Source organism: Ranitomeya imitator, chromosome 4 (assembly GCF_032444005.1).
Source record: "Ranitomeya imitator isolate aRanImi1 chromosome 4, aRanImi1.pri, whole genome shotgun sequence".
NCBI lineage: Eukaryota > Metazoa > Chordata > Amphibia > Anura > Dendrobatidae > Ranitomeya > Ranitomeya imitator.
In genome coordinates this window covers 59,687,193-59,700,949 of record NC_091285.1, presented here as the reverse complement: position 1 = coordinate 59,700,949, position 13,757 = coordinate 59,687,193, and the positions used below count along the sequence as shown (strand labels likewise).

At 41.1% G+C, this 13,757-nt stretch overlaps 1 protein-coding gene across 1 annotated transcript in view; it reads left to right on the top strand.

Moving 5' to 3' along the window:
• The window catches only part of ATP10B (ATPase phospholipid transporting 10B (putative)), a 605,931-nt gene that overhangs the window by 199,372 nt on the left and 392,802 nt on the right, over positions 1–13,757 (top strand). The window contains exon 3 of the mRNA XM_069763782.1: positions 1,443–1,506. The gene's annotated coding sequence lies outside the window, so the exon portion shown is untranslated. The remainder of the gene's footprint in view (positions 1–1,442; positions 1,507–13,757) is intronic.

Here is a 13,757-nt window from a genome sequence, read left to right as displayed (position 1 = left end):
TCTTCAGCCACGGAGGCGGGGTTTTTGGGTGTTTGATTCACCCTTTCCTTACCCGCTGGCTGCATGCTGGCTGCAATATTGGATTGAAGTTCATTCTCTGTCCTCCATAGTACATGCCTGCACAAGGCAATCTTGCCTTGCACAGGCGTGTTCTATGGAGGACAGAGAATGAACTTCAATCCAATATTGCAGCCACCATGTAGCCAGCGGGCAAGGAAAGGGTGAATCAAACACCCAAATACCCCGCCTCCATGGCTGAAGATTGTTCCCTCCAAATTCAGGTGACAGTGTCCCTTTAAGAGGAGACTTTGTGCAGCAGGCCTTCATGGTAAAATAGCTGCTAGGAAACCACTGCTAAGGACAGGCAACATGCAGAAGAGACTTGTTTGGGCAAAAGAACACAAGGAATGGACATTAGAACAGTGGAAATCTGTGCTTTGGTCTGATGAGTCCTCATTTGAGATCTTTGGTTCCAACCACTGTGTCTTTGTGCGACGCAGAAAAGGTGAACAGATGGACTCTACATGCCTGGTTCCCACCATGAAGCATGGAGGAGGAGATGTGGTGGTGTGGGGATGCTTTGCTGGTGACACTGCTTGGGATTTATTCAAAATTGAAGGCATACTGGACCAGCATGGCTACCACAGCATCTTGCAGTGGCATGCTATTCCATCCGGTCTTCGATTAGTTAGACCATCATTTATTTTTCAACAGGACAATGACCCCAAACACACCTCCAGGCTGTGTAAGGGCTTTTTGACCAAGAAGGAGAGTGATGGGGTGCTACGCCAGATGACCTGGCTTCTACAGTCACCAGACCTGAACCCAATCGAGATGGTTTGGGGTGAGCTGGACCGCAGATCGAAGGCAAAAGGGCCAACAAGTGCTAAGCATCTCTGGGAACTCCTTCAAGATTGTTGTAAGACTATTCCCGGTGACTACCTCTTGAAGCTCATCAAGAGAATGCCAAGAGTATGCAAAGCAGTCATTAAAGCAAAAGGTGGCTACTTTGAAGAACCTAGAATATAAGACATAATTTCAGTTGTTTCACACTTTAAGTATATAATTCCACATGTGTTAATTCATAGTTTTGATGCCTTCAGAGTGAATGTACAATTTTGCTGCCAAGATTGCAGCTCATCACTGGCAGTAATGAAAACTTGTGATTGACCCTTCTACATAGGCTTATAATTGTTAGCGCGTCATTATTAAGGAGACTCATTCCCGTCATTGGTTTCTACAATCTGAAAAACAAGTCTCTGTTGATTACATGGGAAGTCATGAGGTCTCCAATGATAGTTTCTAGGTCCAGGTACAGTATGCAAACAGAAGATGTCCTGTCAATAATATACATGTACGAGGACTTTGCGAATGGTTATTCACATACAGTTTCCATATTGGAAGAGGAAAATGTATATAGAATGATTTTCTTTTTCTTTCAGGATTTTTCAGCAAGAAACATCTGGGAGAAGTAGAAGTCACGTGACGTCTTGTTGGTGGCATGAGGTTTGTTACTCTGATATTTTGTTTGTCTTAAAATATCTTAATCATAGCCAATAAAAATCCAGTCTAGATAGTGATCCATCAAATCACTCCATCCAACCTCTAGAAAGTTCAGTGCTAACTGGAATTCCTGGTAGAGTACTAAAAGAATATCTCCCATCAAAGCTTTAATCCTCTTAATATATTGTAGTCATCATGTTATGCAGCACTGTGTACTTACAATTGCTCAGTTTGTACTTCTACTCAGCTAATTCTTCCCTTTTCCATTAGGTCTATGACATCACGTGATTAAAAACTAACTAGCTGAATCCTTCTAAGCTTCTAAGTAGAAACAGGAGATCAATTGTCCCTACATGACTCATGAGTCACTACACAAGTCCCTGGTGTGAGTACAGGAAGCAGCTGGGTCAGGAGTTGAAGAGGGGAATGATAAATGCATGGACAAGAGACTTCCTGTTTCTACATAGAGCAGAGAAAAGAGAAGAATTAGCTGGGTAGAACGGCAAAATATGCAAAATGAAATGAACGCTTGAAATAGATCACTCTGTTTGTAATGACTATATAATATAGGAGTTTCATTTTTCATATTGAAAAACTGAAATAAATTAACTTTTTGATGATCTTCCAATTTTGTGAGAAGCACATGTATGTGGTTTATACCATATGTTTGGTCACTCTCTACATTTCTCTTTACATCAGAAATGCATAAAACGTGCATTTTTTCCGCTTACTCCAAATATTGGTGAAAAGAATGTCAGGCATAAGATGATGTAAGGAAAAGACTGCTTCCTAACCTGTCCAGCGAGTTGTGCCAAATGATTTTCATCATTTTAAAGTATCCAAAATTATGATTTTTCGAACACTAATGATATTACTCTCCATAAAGTTTTATAAAAATGCTCACCATATATGCTCCAGAAAGTTCCATCCTTGAACATTTCATATCATTTATGTCCCTCGTTACAATCTCTTGTGGAAAGGCGACTTTTCAATCTTTTATTCCGACTTTAACGTAATGCAAAATGTTGGAAGGAGATAAACTGAAGCAGCACTTAAGCAGCGGGAGAGTATTTCTATTTTATTATAATTCTGCTAAGTGATGTACACAGCCGCCTCTTCTGGGAAAGGCAGATGCCTGCTGGGTAGCAATTTTACATGGGCTTCCAGTTCATGCATGTGAACGTGCCTTCTGTGCTGATAACGTATTGGCTTTCATGAGCATGCACCGGCTAATTCACAGCAAAGTGCACACAGCCCAACTTCTCCTCGGGACAATTTACGGAAGAGGATGGGCATGGAGCTGGCCTGGTTTTTATGCATGATTTAAGAATAAACTGTGCTTGCTGCTTTGATACCAGCAAATAATTCTTTAAGTTGCCCTTAAATGTATTCACATTCTAAGGTGCCGTGTAAATGACTCCTGAGCTTTCCCCTCCTAAAAACCAATCATTGCTGTGGAACCCATCTTCTAAGTTACACATTGTAGTACCTTTTTGATTTACTCTTATATGATCATGTGGATGGATAGAGAATGCGTAAAAGAAAGGCAGCACTCCATATGTCCAGTGTCACAGATCGAGGAGTCTTCAATCTTCATTGATTTCAAAAGATGTTTCAGCCTTGCTCTGTGAGGCATTTTTCAAGCATAGTGACCATGTCCTCTTGGGCGTGATTACATACAAATTGTGCAGACAGTCCATATATATTCATTTCAATTTTTTAAATGATTATACTAAATATGGACTACTCTGGGACTATCATTTCCACTATTAGTTTTTGATTAGTTTTTTTTGCACTGCGTATTTTTAAAAAATTCACGTAACCTATGTTACTTAATGGGTGGAGAAAATCTGCGACATCAAAAACTCACCAAAAGCTCATTGTGGGAACGTAGCATAAGGCTATGTTCACATGTTGCGTCTTTTTTTTCTTTCTTTTTTTTTTTGCAGGCACAACCTGCTCTCTTGGCAGTAAAGGAGCTGCTTTTGTTGCATTTTTCAGGATCTCAAAATTCAGCTTTGCTTCCACAACACAAGTGTGAACAATGCAAGGTTTTAGGTCACCATTGCAAGATATATGTAAAACCATTTTGTAAAAAAAAAAGGCAGTCTTATAAAATTATTTAGTGGAAATAGATTTTGATGTCTAAAAAAATTGTGACCATTCTGAACCAAAAAGTTCAATTGAGTTCAGGAAAAAATACACCATTACAAATGAAACAGTGGGGGGAGGCAGGTTGGTCAGAAATAGTTTACTTTAGACACTGGCAGAGCATTAAGTTTGTAGGACACTGTTTAATTTTACACATTGGTCTGCCTTGAGTTGGTCAGGCATTTTTCAATCTCACACATTGATCAGTCAAAGTCTACTTTACATATATCACTAATTTAATTAAAGTGTACTAATCCTAACTGCCATTCAGCTAGGGCTGTGGAGTCTGAGTCGGGGAGTCGGAGTCAGTATATGGACCGACTCCTAAAATATATAATAAATTGGGTACAGTAGTTCAATGCTGTTTGTGGGGAATATTTGTTTTCATAAGGATTTGGAAAAGATATGAAATGTTCTAGAAAAGTCTGTCCTCTTCCTGACCTAAGGTCTAGACTTTTAGCCGAGATGAATCTATGCTGCATTTTATGTTCATGATAAGTAGTGAAGCTCCTCCTCTACAGATAAGGTGAGAAATAACAAACACACAGGGAAGTAAAGCTTACATTCATCTCAGAAGTTCTGGAGTGAGCAGAAAAGCAGATTAAGGAAGGTAAGTACTTCTTAAAGCATATCTAGACTTTCAATAAACTGTGCATAAATTTATTCCATTAACCCTAGAACGCATACCGGGGGCCTCGCAGGCCTGCCAGGTTACTTGTTTTCTATTTTCTGTAAAATTATTTTAGTTAGAATTTTGAAACTCTAGGTATTCCTCAAGTATATAGTTGTTAGTAATTTCCAGTTATTCATATATTTTTATGTTACAGACATTTCAGTATAACAACTTTTTTTGGGGACTACCCCATATTCATGCACCTGGGGCCTTTTAAGCCTGTACTAGGTTTACATGTGATACTCAGTCTTTTTGTCTGTATTGTTGCTGGGGAAGAACTTTTATGACTCTGCTGTTGTTGGGAATAGTGTGGATTCTGAATGACAAAATGGTCATGTGATCTTGGAAGGGCAAAGAAGCTGATGCTCCAGTCCAGAAAGACCTATGTTCCGACATAGTAAAAACACTTGCTCTACCAATTTTCAATTCAGGAAAAAATATTACAATGGATAATTACTTTACCAATTTTGAAATGGCCAACTTTTTGCTTCAAAAGCAACGTACACTTGTTGGTACTATGAGGCCAAACCGCCACGAAATTCCTCCAATCATGAAGCACAATGCACAACGAACAATCTACGAGAGTGTATTTGGTTTCTGCAATCAAGCAACAATTGTGTCTTATAAAGCCAAGAAAGAAAAATCAGTGATATTACTGAGTACAATGCATCATGATGGAAGTATTGACACCAATGACAGGAAAGAAAACCCTGAAATCATACTGCATTATAATAAGACAAAAGGAGGTGTCGACAAGATGGACGAAATGATTGGAGAGTATCCGTGCAAAAGGCAGACTACACGTTGGCCTGTTGCCCTTTTTTCCAATATCCTTGATGTGTCAGCCCTCAATAGCTACATTGTTTATTGTCAAACTAATCCAGGATTCCATGCCAACAGGAAAGACAAGAGACGTCTATTTTTGACAGAACTTTGTTATGAACTTTTGATGCCTACTATGATGGAGAGAAGCAGCATGATATGCTTATCAAGGCAAATTACGGAGGCAATGATCCGATGTGGAATACGCTTTCTGGAACATCCAGAGCAAAGAGAAAAAAAAAGAAAGCGCTTCTATATTTGTCCAGCAAAGAAGGAAAGAAAATCAGAGCATTTCTGTTCTACTTGCGGACAAAATGTATGCAAGGAACATTCAGCCGAAAAAATAATATGCGAGAATTGTCGGGGGAATATGTAAAGTTACAAATAAATATTTCTGCACCAAGTTTGCTACAACCAAAAAATGTTTTCATAAAAAAATTGCATATAGAATGCCTATATTTGGCGTGCCTGTTTACTTACTTTTTTGTTGTTTTATGCACATAATTATGTTTTGAAATATACACATCTTAGGCTGTGTTCCCAGTAGCGCTGGGGTTCGCCAGAAGAGGATCCATAATGGATCTGACCTCCTGGAAACTCCAGCTAAGGCTGCCGGAATGGTGGGATTCCGCCAGCCTTAGCTGGGCTCACCAGGAGGTCAGATCCGTTACGGATCCCCTCCTGGCGGACCCCAGCGCTAGTTGGAATGCATCCTTACCTTGCAATTGTAAAATAAATTTTGAAAAGTATTTTTATTTGAGTTATTCCGTGTTATTTGCACACAGGCCTAAAAGGCCCCAGGTGTGTTAACATGGGGTAGTCCCAAAAAAAGGTTGTTATACCAAAATGCCTATAACATAAAAATATATGAACAACTGGAAATTACTAACAACTATATACCTGAGGAATACCTAGAGTTTCAAAATTCTAACTAAAGTAATTTTACAGAAAATAGAAAACAAGTAACCTGGCAGGCCTGCGAGGCCCCAGGTATGCGTCCGCCAGCCGTAGCTGGGGTCATCAGGAGGTCAGATCCATTACGGAATCCCATCCTGGCGGACCCCTGCGCTAGTGGGAATGCATCCTTACTTTGCAATAAACTTTGAAAAGTATTTTTATTTTAGTTATTCCATGATAATTGTAAACAGGCCTAAAAGGCCCCAGGAGCGTGAATGTGTAGATTTCTATGGGTATGCGTTCTAGGGTTAAAGGAAAAGAAGCTCTGATTTGAGGTAGCAGTTGGATGATTGGGCTACAGGACGGCCAAGAGCAAGAAGACTCAGGTCCTGCCAGTGCTGCTGCCGTTTCTTCATCCTCATCAGATGAGGAGTTTAATTTCGAAAAGTATTTGGATGACGTGGAACAGACAAAGCGTTGCCGCAGGGAAAAAAATTCCATTCCCATAGAAAACAGATTGACCATATTTCAGCAAAATTTTTCACTTCCTCTCAAAAAAGTAGAAGAGTTCAATCATTCATCAAAACTGACTGTGCACGAGGCAATTCCTTTTTACCCAGAAATTGTCAGAAATGTTGCCCATGTGGTTACTGCTTTGCCACCAACCCAAGTTAGTGTAGAGAGGTTGTTCTGTAGCATTAAAATAATTAGGTCAGATTTGAGGTCATCTATGAAGGAGGATCTGATGGAGGCGATATTATTTCTCAGAAAAAAATTCATAGACTGCACAAATGTTGTTCAGTACGTTTTTGATGAAAATTGTTTTTTTCCACTTACTGCATAGTATATAATTTGAAAATATGCAAAAGTTTTTATTGTTCTAAAGTTGTATTCCAATAAATATATCTTATGTTCTATCTAAATGGCTTGATTATTGTATCATAATAATTATTAAAAGCTTGATGATACCATTTTAGTACAGTAAATTTATCACTTAAACTTAAGCATGAGCCATGTATGAGGGAGTCGGTGTCATGGAAATTGAAGAGTCGGAGTCGAAGGTTTGGCTTACCGACTCCACAGCCCAGGTTTAAACTTGGTAAAATTACAAGAATAAATGGGTTTCACATCATGCTGTGTCTGCTTTTTTTCCCACAAAAAACACAGCAAAATCTGATACCTGCATTTTTGTACTTATTGCTTTCTATAGGTGAAAAAAAAGCTGCAAAAACCTGAAAGAAGTGACATGCTGCAGTTTTCAAAAATGCAGCAGTTTTTCAGTTCTGTCAGGAACAAAACTGTGTGTGTGCATGAGATTTATTAAATCTCCTAGCTTTTGCTTGTACTGTAAAATGTAGCGTAAAATTTGCATAAAAACGCAACACGTGAACATAGCCTAAGTGTGTGAGCAGTGGTACAGTTTGCTGTGTGTGTTAGCTTTTTGCTGTTTTAAATTCGACTGATTATACATTACTCAACACTGAAATTGCAACACAAACAGAGAAAAGTTGTGGAATTAAGGAAATTACGGGATCGACAGCAGCTCTTTTGCAACTGATGACCAATAATGTCTCGGACGTGCTTGATGGAAGACGAGTCTTGAGACACTGAGGATCATGGTTGCACATTTATTAACTGCACATCTCTGAAAGAATTTAGATTTTGTCAAGGTACATGATTGTCTCGTTACTGGTACCGATTTTAAGCCCCTGGTCACTTACGGCCACAGTGAATTTTCTTTTTGCTGTTGCTGCAATAAAACCATTTTTTCCCGTGATTTTCAAAATGGTGGCAAAACTGTGCGTTTTTTGCTGCAGCTGTGGAAAAAAAAAGGACATCATGTATGCAACGTGCAAGCTCAGTCTAAAAGAGTTAGCAAGTGATAATCTGTTTTGCAAAGGAATAACTTATCTTGTACATAATAATGGGTGCACAAACTTAAGCTGGACAGTAGGAGTCAGATAAATTATTTTTCATTTACTGGGCTCTCTTGTTAAAATCTTTATTCTCTGTGTCCATTTCATAACAATATCTTCTCATTTGCTCATTAATTAATTAATTCATCCATTTATGCCATTCAAAGATTTTGAGGGAAAAATTGTCCAGTTCCAAGGAACACCAGAGGTGGGAATCGGTCAAGCCACAGGGAATCGCTATACACAGGCCACTGTATGGGTTGATTACTTTTTTAACACCGTCTCCCACTCTGCTCCTATAACGTCCATCTAGTTTCTATAGCGGACTTGTGGTAATACTTGTTTCTCTTCCAAGCCTGCTCATTGTAGACCACTGATGCAGTGTTGCTTCGGCTGCGAAGGCATGTGCTGTGAACTAAAGAGAATGGACAGTGAACTCACACTTTAGGAAGAACAGATCCATATGGTAGAATCTGGAGGCTGTTAAAGGCAAGGTCACATTGAGAAAACCTCGTAAGAGTCGGTATAAAATGGACAGACTCCAACTCCTAAACTATATAATAAATTGCAGTGCTGTGAATTTCGGAATAATTTGTGAAATGTCCTATAAATGTCTGTTCTGTTCCTGATCTAAGGATCTAGGCTTTTAGATGAGATGAATCTGTGCTGCACTTTATGTATATGCTCGGTATTGAGGCAGTGCTGTGGAGTCTTAGTGGAGATGAATCTGTGCTGCACTTTATGTACATGCTCATTATTGAGACTGTGCTGTGGAGTCGGAGTCATGGAGTCGGAAGTCAGAGTAATTGAGGAGTTGTGGAGTTGGTGGTTTGGCTTACCAACTCCACAGCCCTGGTATCATCTTTGCGGTTTGGAATAGTATGCTTGTAATCTAGTGCATAAGACTCTGAATATAATGTTATCTTTATCTCTGACACACCTTGGACTTTTATATTTAGGGAGTGTTGTGTCTTGGATTCAGGATGAATCAAACATGAATTTTTATAGATTTCTTATAAAACTTTATTTGCAAAGTCCATCGTTGTATTTTTACAATGTGCCAGGTGTCTCGTTAAAAAACTATTTAAAGTTATGGATGTATAATATGATTTTTAATTTTATAAATCAGATTTTGTTTTAAAATGTCTGTATTGTCCTGGTAGCGTAAGTGTTCTTGAGCCATGCGCCATAGTGAGCATCACGTGGCTAGGACAGATTCATAACTGACTACTATGGAACCTAGTGCAGGTACCTTCATGGCATGGTCACATAGTTGTTTTTGGAGTCTCATGGAGCAGATCTTCTACAAAGTCCTTCTCAAAATCAATTTAAAAAACGTTAAAAAAAACCCTCTTTCTTTTTATTTGTATGGAAAATCCACTCTGATGTTAACAAACTTTTTGAGCATTTGTTTTTCCTGAAGAGATTTTGAAAAACGCCTGATGGTGAGAAAAGTACCGTTTTTTTCCGGCGTATAAGATGACCTTTTAACCCCTGAAAATCTTCTTAAGAGTCGGGGGACGTCTTATACTCCGGATGCAGACCAATGTGCATATGGTGGGTGGGGGGAGTCATCACGATGACGAAAAGAGGGGGAGTCTCACAGGAAAGTGTGAGTGGAGTATCCCCCTATTACCTCCTTGTGGCAGTGTGGGTTTTCTGTGCTGGTGAGCGGCGGTGGTGGCTCCTCTTTGTGCCGCGTGAGTGCTCTGTGCTGTGGGGCAGCGGCGGCATATCTTCATGCAGCGTCGGGGCTCCGCCGGCATTTCCTCACAGCACGGAGGCACCGGCAGCTCCATTGCTGCGATGCGGTGGCCTCCAGGAAAATGGCCGCTGGGGGCGGCACATGCTGAGATTCAGATCTCGTCCCGAGATCTCGGGAGATGAGATCTGAATCTGAGCATGCGCCGCCCACAGCGACCATTTTCCCGGAGGCCACCGCATCACAGAAATGGAGCTGCCGGTGCCTCTGGGCTATGAGGAAATGCCGTCAGAGCCCCGACGCTGCAAGAAGACACTCTGCCACCACCGCCCCACAGCACAGAGCCCCGACGCTGCACGAAGATATGCCGCCGCCCCACAGCACAGAGCACCCACGCGGCACAAAGAGGAGCTGCCGCTGCTCCCCACAATGAGGTAATAGGGGGATACTCCACTCACACTTCCCTGTGAGACGCCCCCACTCTTAGTCATCGGGACCATGCCCCCCCAAAAGGCACATTAGTCACCCGCCCTATAAGACTACACATGGCATATAAGACGACCCCAGACTTTTAAGATTTTATATTTTAACTGGAAATGTTGAGAGGTCATCTTATACGCCAGAAAATACATTATATAACACTTCTTTTGTTCTTTTGAAGCTGTTCCTAAAAGTAAACAAATCAAATTTGCAGATGATGCAAAGCTAGAACGGATAGTTGACACTAGAGAAGACAGAGAAAGGATTTAGAATGATCTAGATAAGCTTGAACAATGGTCAATGACTTTTATAGAATGGTATTTAACAGTGAGTATTGCAAGATTCTATATCTGGGCAAGAAAAACAAAAATTACATCTACAGAATGGGAGGAATAGAACTAAGCAAGAGCACATGTGACAAAGACTTGGGTATAATAATAGATCACAGACTGCATATGAGTCAACAGTGTCATGCAGCAGCAAAAAAGGCAAACGCAGTTGTAGGATGTATTAAGAGAAGCATAGAGTCTAGATCACGTGAAGTCATTATCCCCCTCTACTCCTCCTTGGTCAGACCTCATCTGGAATAAGGTGTCCAGTTCTGGGCACCACTGTTGTGAATTCTGTGGCTGAATTCACTCCTGTGGTCACAAGTGGTACTGCAGCTTCTGAGCTTCCTCTCTCAGGTGTTCTGGTGAGCGCGTTGGCTGCTTTGTTATTTAACTCCACCTGATTCTGTCTTCCTTGCTCCTTGTCAATGTTCCAGTGTTGGATCTGAGCTTCTGGATCTTTCCTGTGGCCTGCTGCTCTGCTTAGATAAGTGCTTTTTGCTTTTGTTGCTTCTTTTTCTGTCCAGCTTGTCATTTCGTTTTGCTGGAAGCTCTGAGACGCAGAGGGTGTACCGCCGTGCCGTTAGTTCGGCACGGTGGGTCTTTTTGCCCCCTTTGCGTGGTTTTTTGCTTTAGGGTTTTTTGTAGACTGCAAAGTTCTCTTTGCTATCCTCGCTCTATCTAGAATATCGGGCCTCACTTTGCTGAATCTATTTCATCCCTACATTTGTCTTTTCATCTTGCTAACAGTCATTATATGTGGGGGGCTGCCTTTTCCTTTGGGGTATTTCTCTGAGGCAAGTCAGGCTTGTTTTTCTATCTTCAGGCTAGTCAGCTCCTCAGGCTGTGCCGAGTTGCATAGGTAGTGTCAGGCGCAATCCACAGCTGCCTTTAGTTGTGTTTAGGTTAGGTTCAGGTATTGCGGTCTACAGAGATTCCACGTCTCAGAGCTCGTTCTATTGTTTTTGGGTTATTGTCAGATCACTGTATGTGCTCTGATTGCTGGCACACTGTGTCACTGGATTGCCTACATAACAGTACAAGGAGCCAACCTAATGATTCTCAATAGAGTGAAAAAAGAAGTTCTGACATCATTTTTTTCTCAGCTCTGTGTTCAGTCTTTTTTTTCCCCTAGACATTTGGGTGTTTCAGGACACAGGTGTGGACATGGATATTCAGGGTCTGTGCTCTTCAATGGATAATCTCGTTACACATGTACAAAGGATTCAAGATACTATTGATCAGAAATCTATGTTAGAACCAAGAATTCCTATTCCTGATTTGTTTTTTGGTGATAGAACTAAGTTTCTTAATTTCAAAAATAATTGTAAGCTATTTCTGGCCTTGAAACCTCATTCTTCTGGTAATCCTATTCAACAGGTTTTGATTATTATTTCTTTTTTGCGCGGCGACCCTCAGGACTGGGCATTTTCTCTTGCGCCAGGAGACCCTGCGTTGAGTAATGTCAATGCGTTTTTCCTGGCGCTCGGATTACTTTACGATGAGCCTAATTCAGTGGATCAGGCTGAGAAAAATTTGCTGGCTTTGTGCCAGGGTCAGGATGATATAGAAGTATATTGTCAGAAATTTAGGAAGTGGTCAGTACTCACTCTGTGGAATGAATCTGCGCTGGCAGCTTTGTTCAGAAAGGGTCTCTCTGAGGCTCTTAAGGATGTCATGGTGGGTTTTCCTATGCCTGCTGGTTTGAATGAGTCTATGTCTTTGGCCATTCAGATCGGTCGACGCTTGCGCGAGCGTAAATCTGTGCACCATTTGGCGGTATTGTCTAAGATTAAACCTGAGCCTATGCAGTGCGATAGGACTATGACCAGAGTTGAATGGCAAGAACACAGACGTCTGAATGGTCTGTGTTTCTACTGTGGTGATTCCACTCATGCTATTTCTGATTGTCCTAAGCGCACTAAGCGGTTCGATAGGTCTGCCGTCATTGGTACTGTACAATCCAAATTCCTTCTGTCCATTACCTTGATATGCTCTTTGTCATCGTATTCTGTCATGGCGTTTGTGGATTCAGGCGCTGCCCTGAATCTGATGGATTTGGATTATGCTAAACGTTGTGGGTTTTTCTTGGAGCCTTTGCGGTGTCCTATTCCATTGAGAGGAATTGATGCTACACCTTTGGCCAAGAATAAACCTCAGTACTGGACCCAGCTGACCATGTGCATGGCTCCTGCACATCAGGAAGTTATTCGCTTTCTGGTGCTACATAATCTGCATGATGTGGTCGTGTTGGGGTTGCCATGGCTGCAAACCCATAATCCAGTATTGGATTGGAACTCTATGTCGGTATCCAGCTGGGGTTGTCAGGGGGTACATGGTGATGTTCCATTTTTGTCTATTTCGTCATCCACTCCTTCTGAGGTCCCAGAGTTCTTGTCTGATTATCAGGATGTATTTGAAGAGCCCAAGTCCGATGCCCTACCTCCGCATAGGGATTGTGATTGTGCTATCAATTTGATTCCTGGTAGTAAATTCCCTAAAGGTCGATTATTTAATTTATCCGTGCCTGAACACGCCGCTATGCGCAGTTATGTGAAGGAATCCCTGGAGAAGGGACATATTCGCCCACCGTCATCACCACTGGGAGCAGGGTTCTTTTTTGTAGCCAAGAAGGATGGTTCGCTGAGACCGTGTATTGATTACCGCCTTCTTAATAAGATCACTGTGAAATTTCAGTATCCCTTGCCATTGTTATCTGACTTGTTTGCTCGGATTAAGGGGGCTAGTTGGTTCACTAAGATAGATCTTCGTGGTGCGTATAATCTGGTGAGAATCAGGCAAGGAGATGAATGGAAAACTGCATTTAATACGCCCGAGGGTCATTTTGAGTATCTAGTGATGCCGTTCGGACTTGCCAATGCTCCATCTGTGTTTGTCTTTTATGCATGACATCTTCCGTGAGTATCTGGATAAATTCCTGATTGTTTACTTGGATGACATTTTGATCTTCTCAGATGATTGGGACTCTCATGTGAAGCAGGTCAGAATGGTTTTCCAGGTCCTGTATGCTAATTCTTTGTTTGTGAAGGGATCAAAGTGTCTCTTCGGTGTGCAGAAAGTTTCATTTTTGGGGTTCATCTTTTCCCCTTCTACTATCGAGATGGATCCGGTTAATGTCCAAGCCATCCAGGATTGGACTCAGCCGACATCTCTGAAAAGTCTGCAAAAATTCCTGGGCTTTGCTAATTTTTATCGTCGCTTCATCTGTAATTTTTCTAGCATTGCCAAACCATTGACCGATTTGACCAAAAAGAGTGCTGATT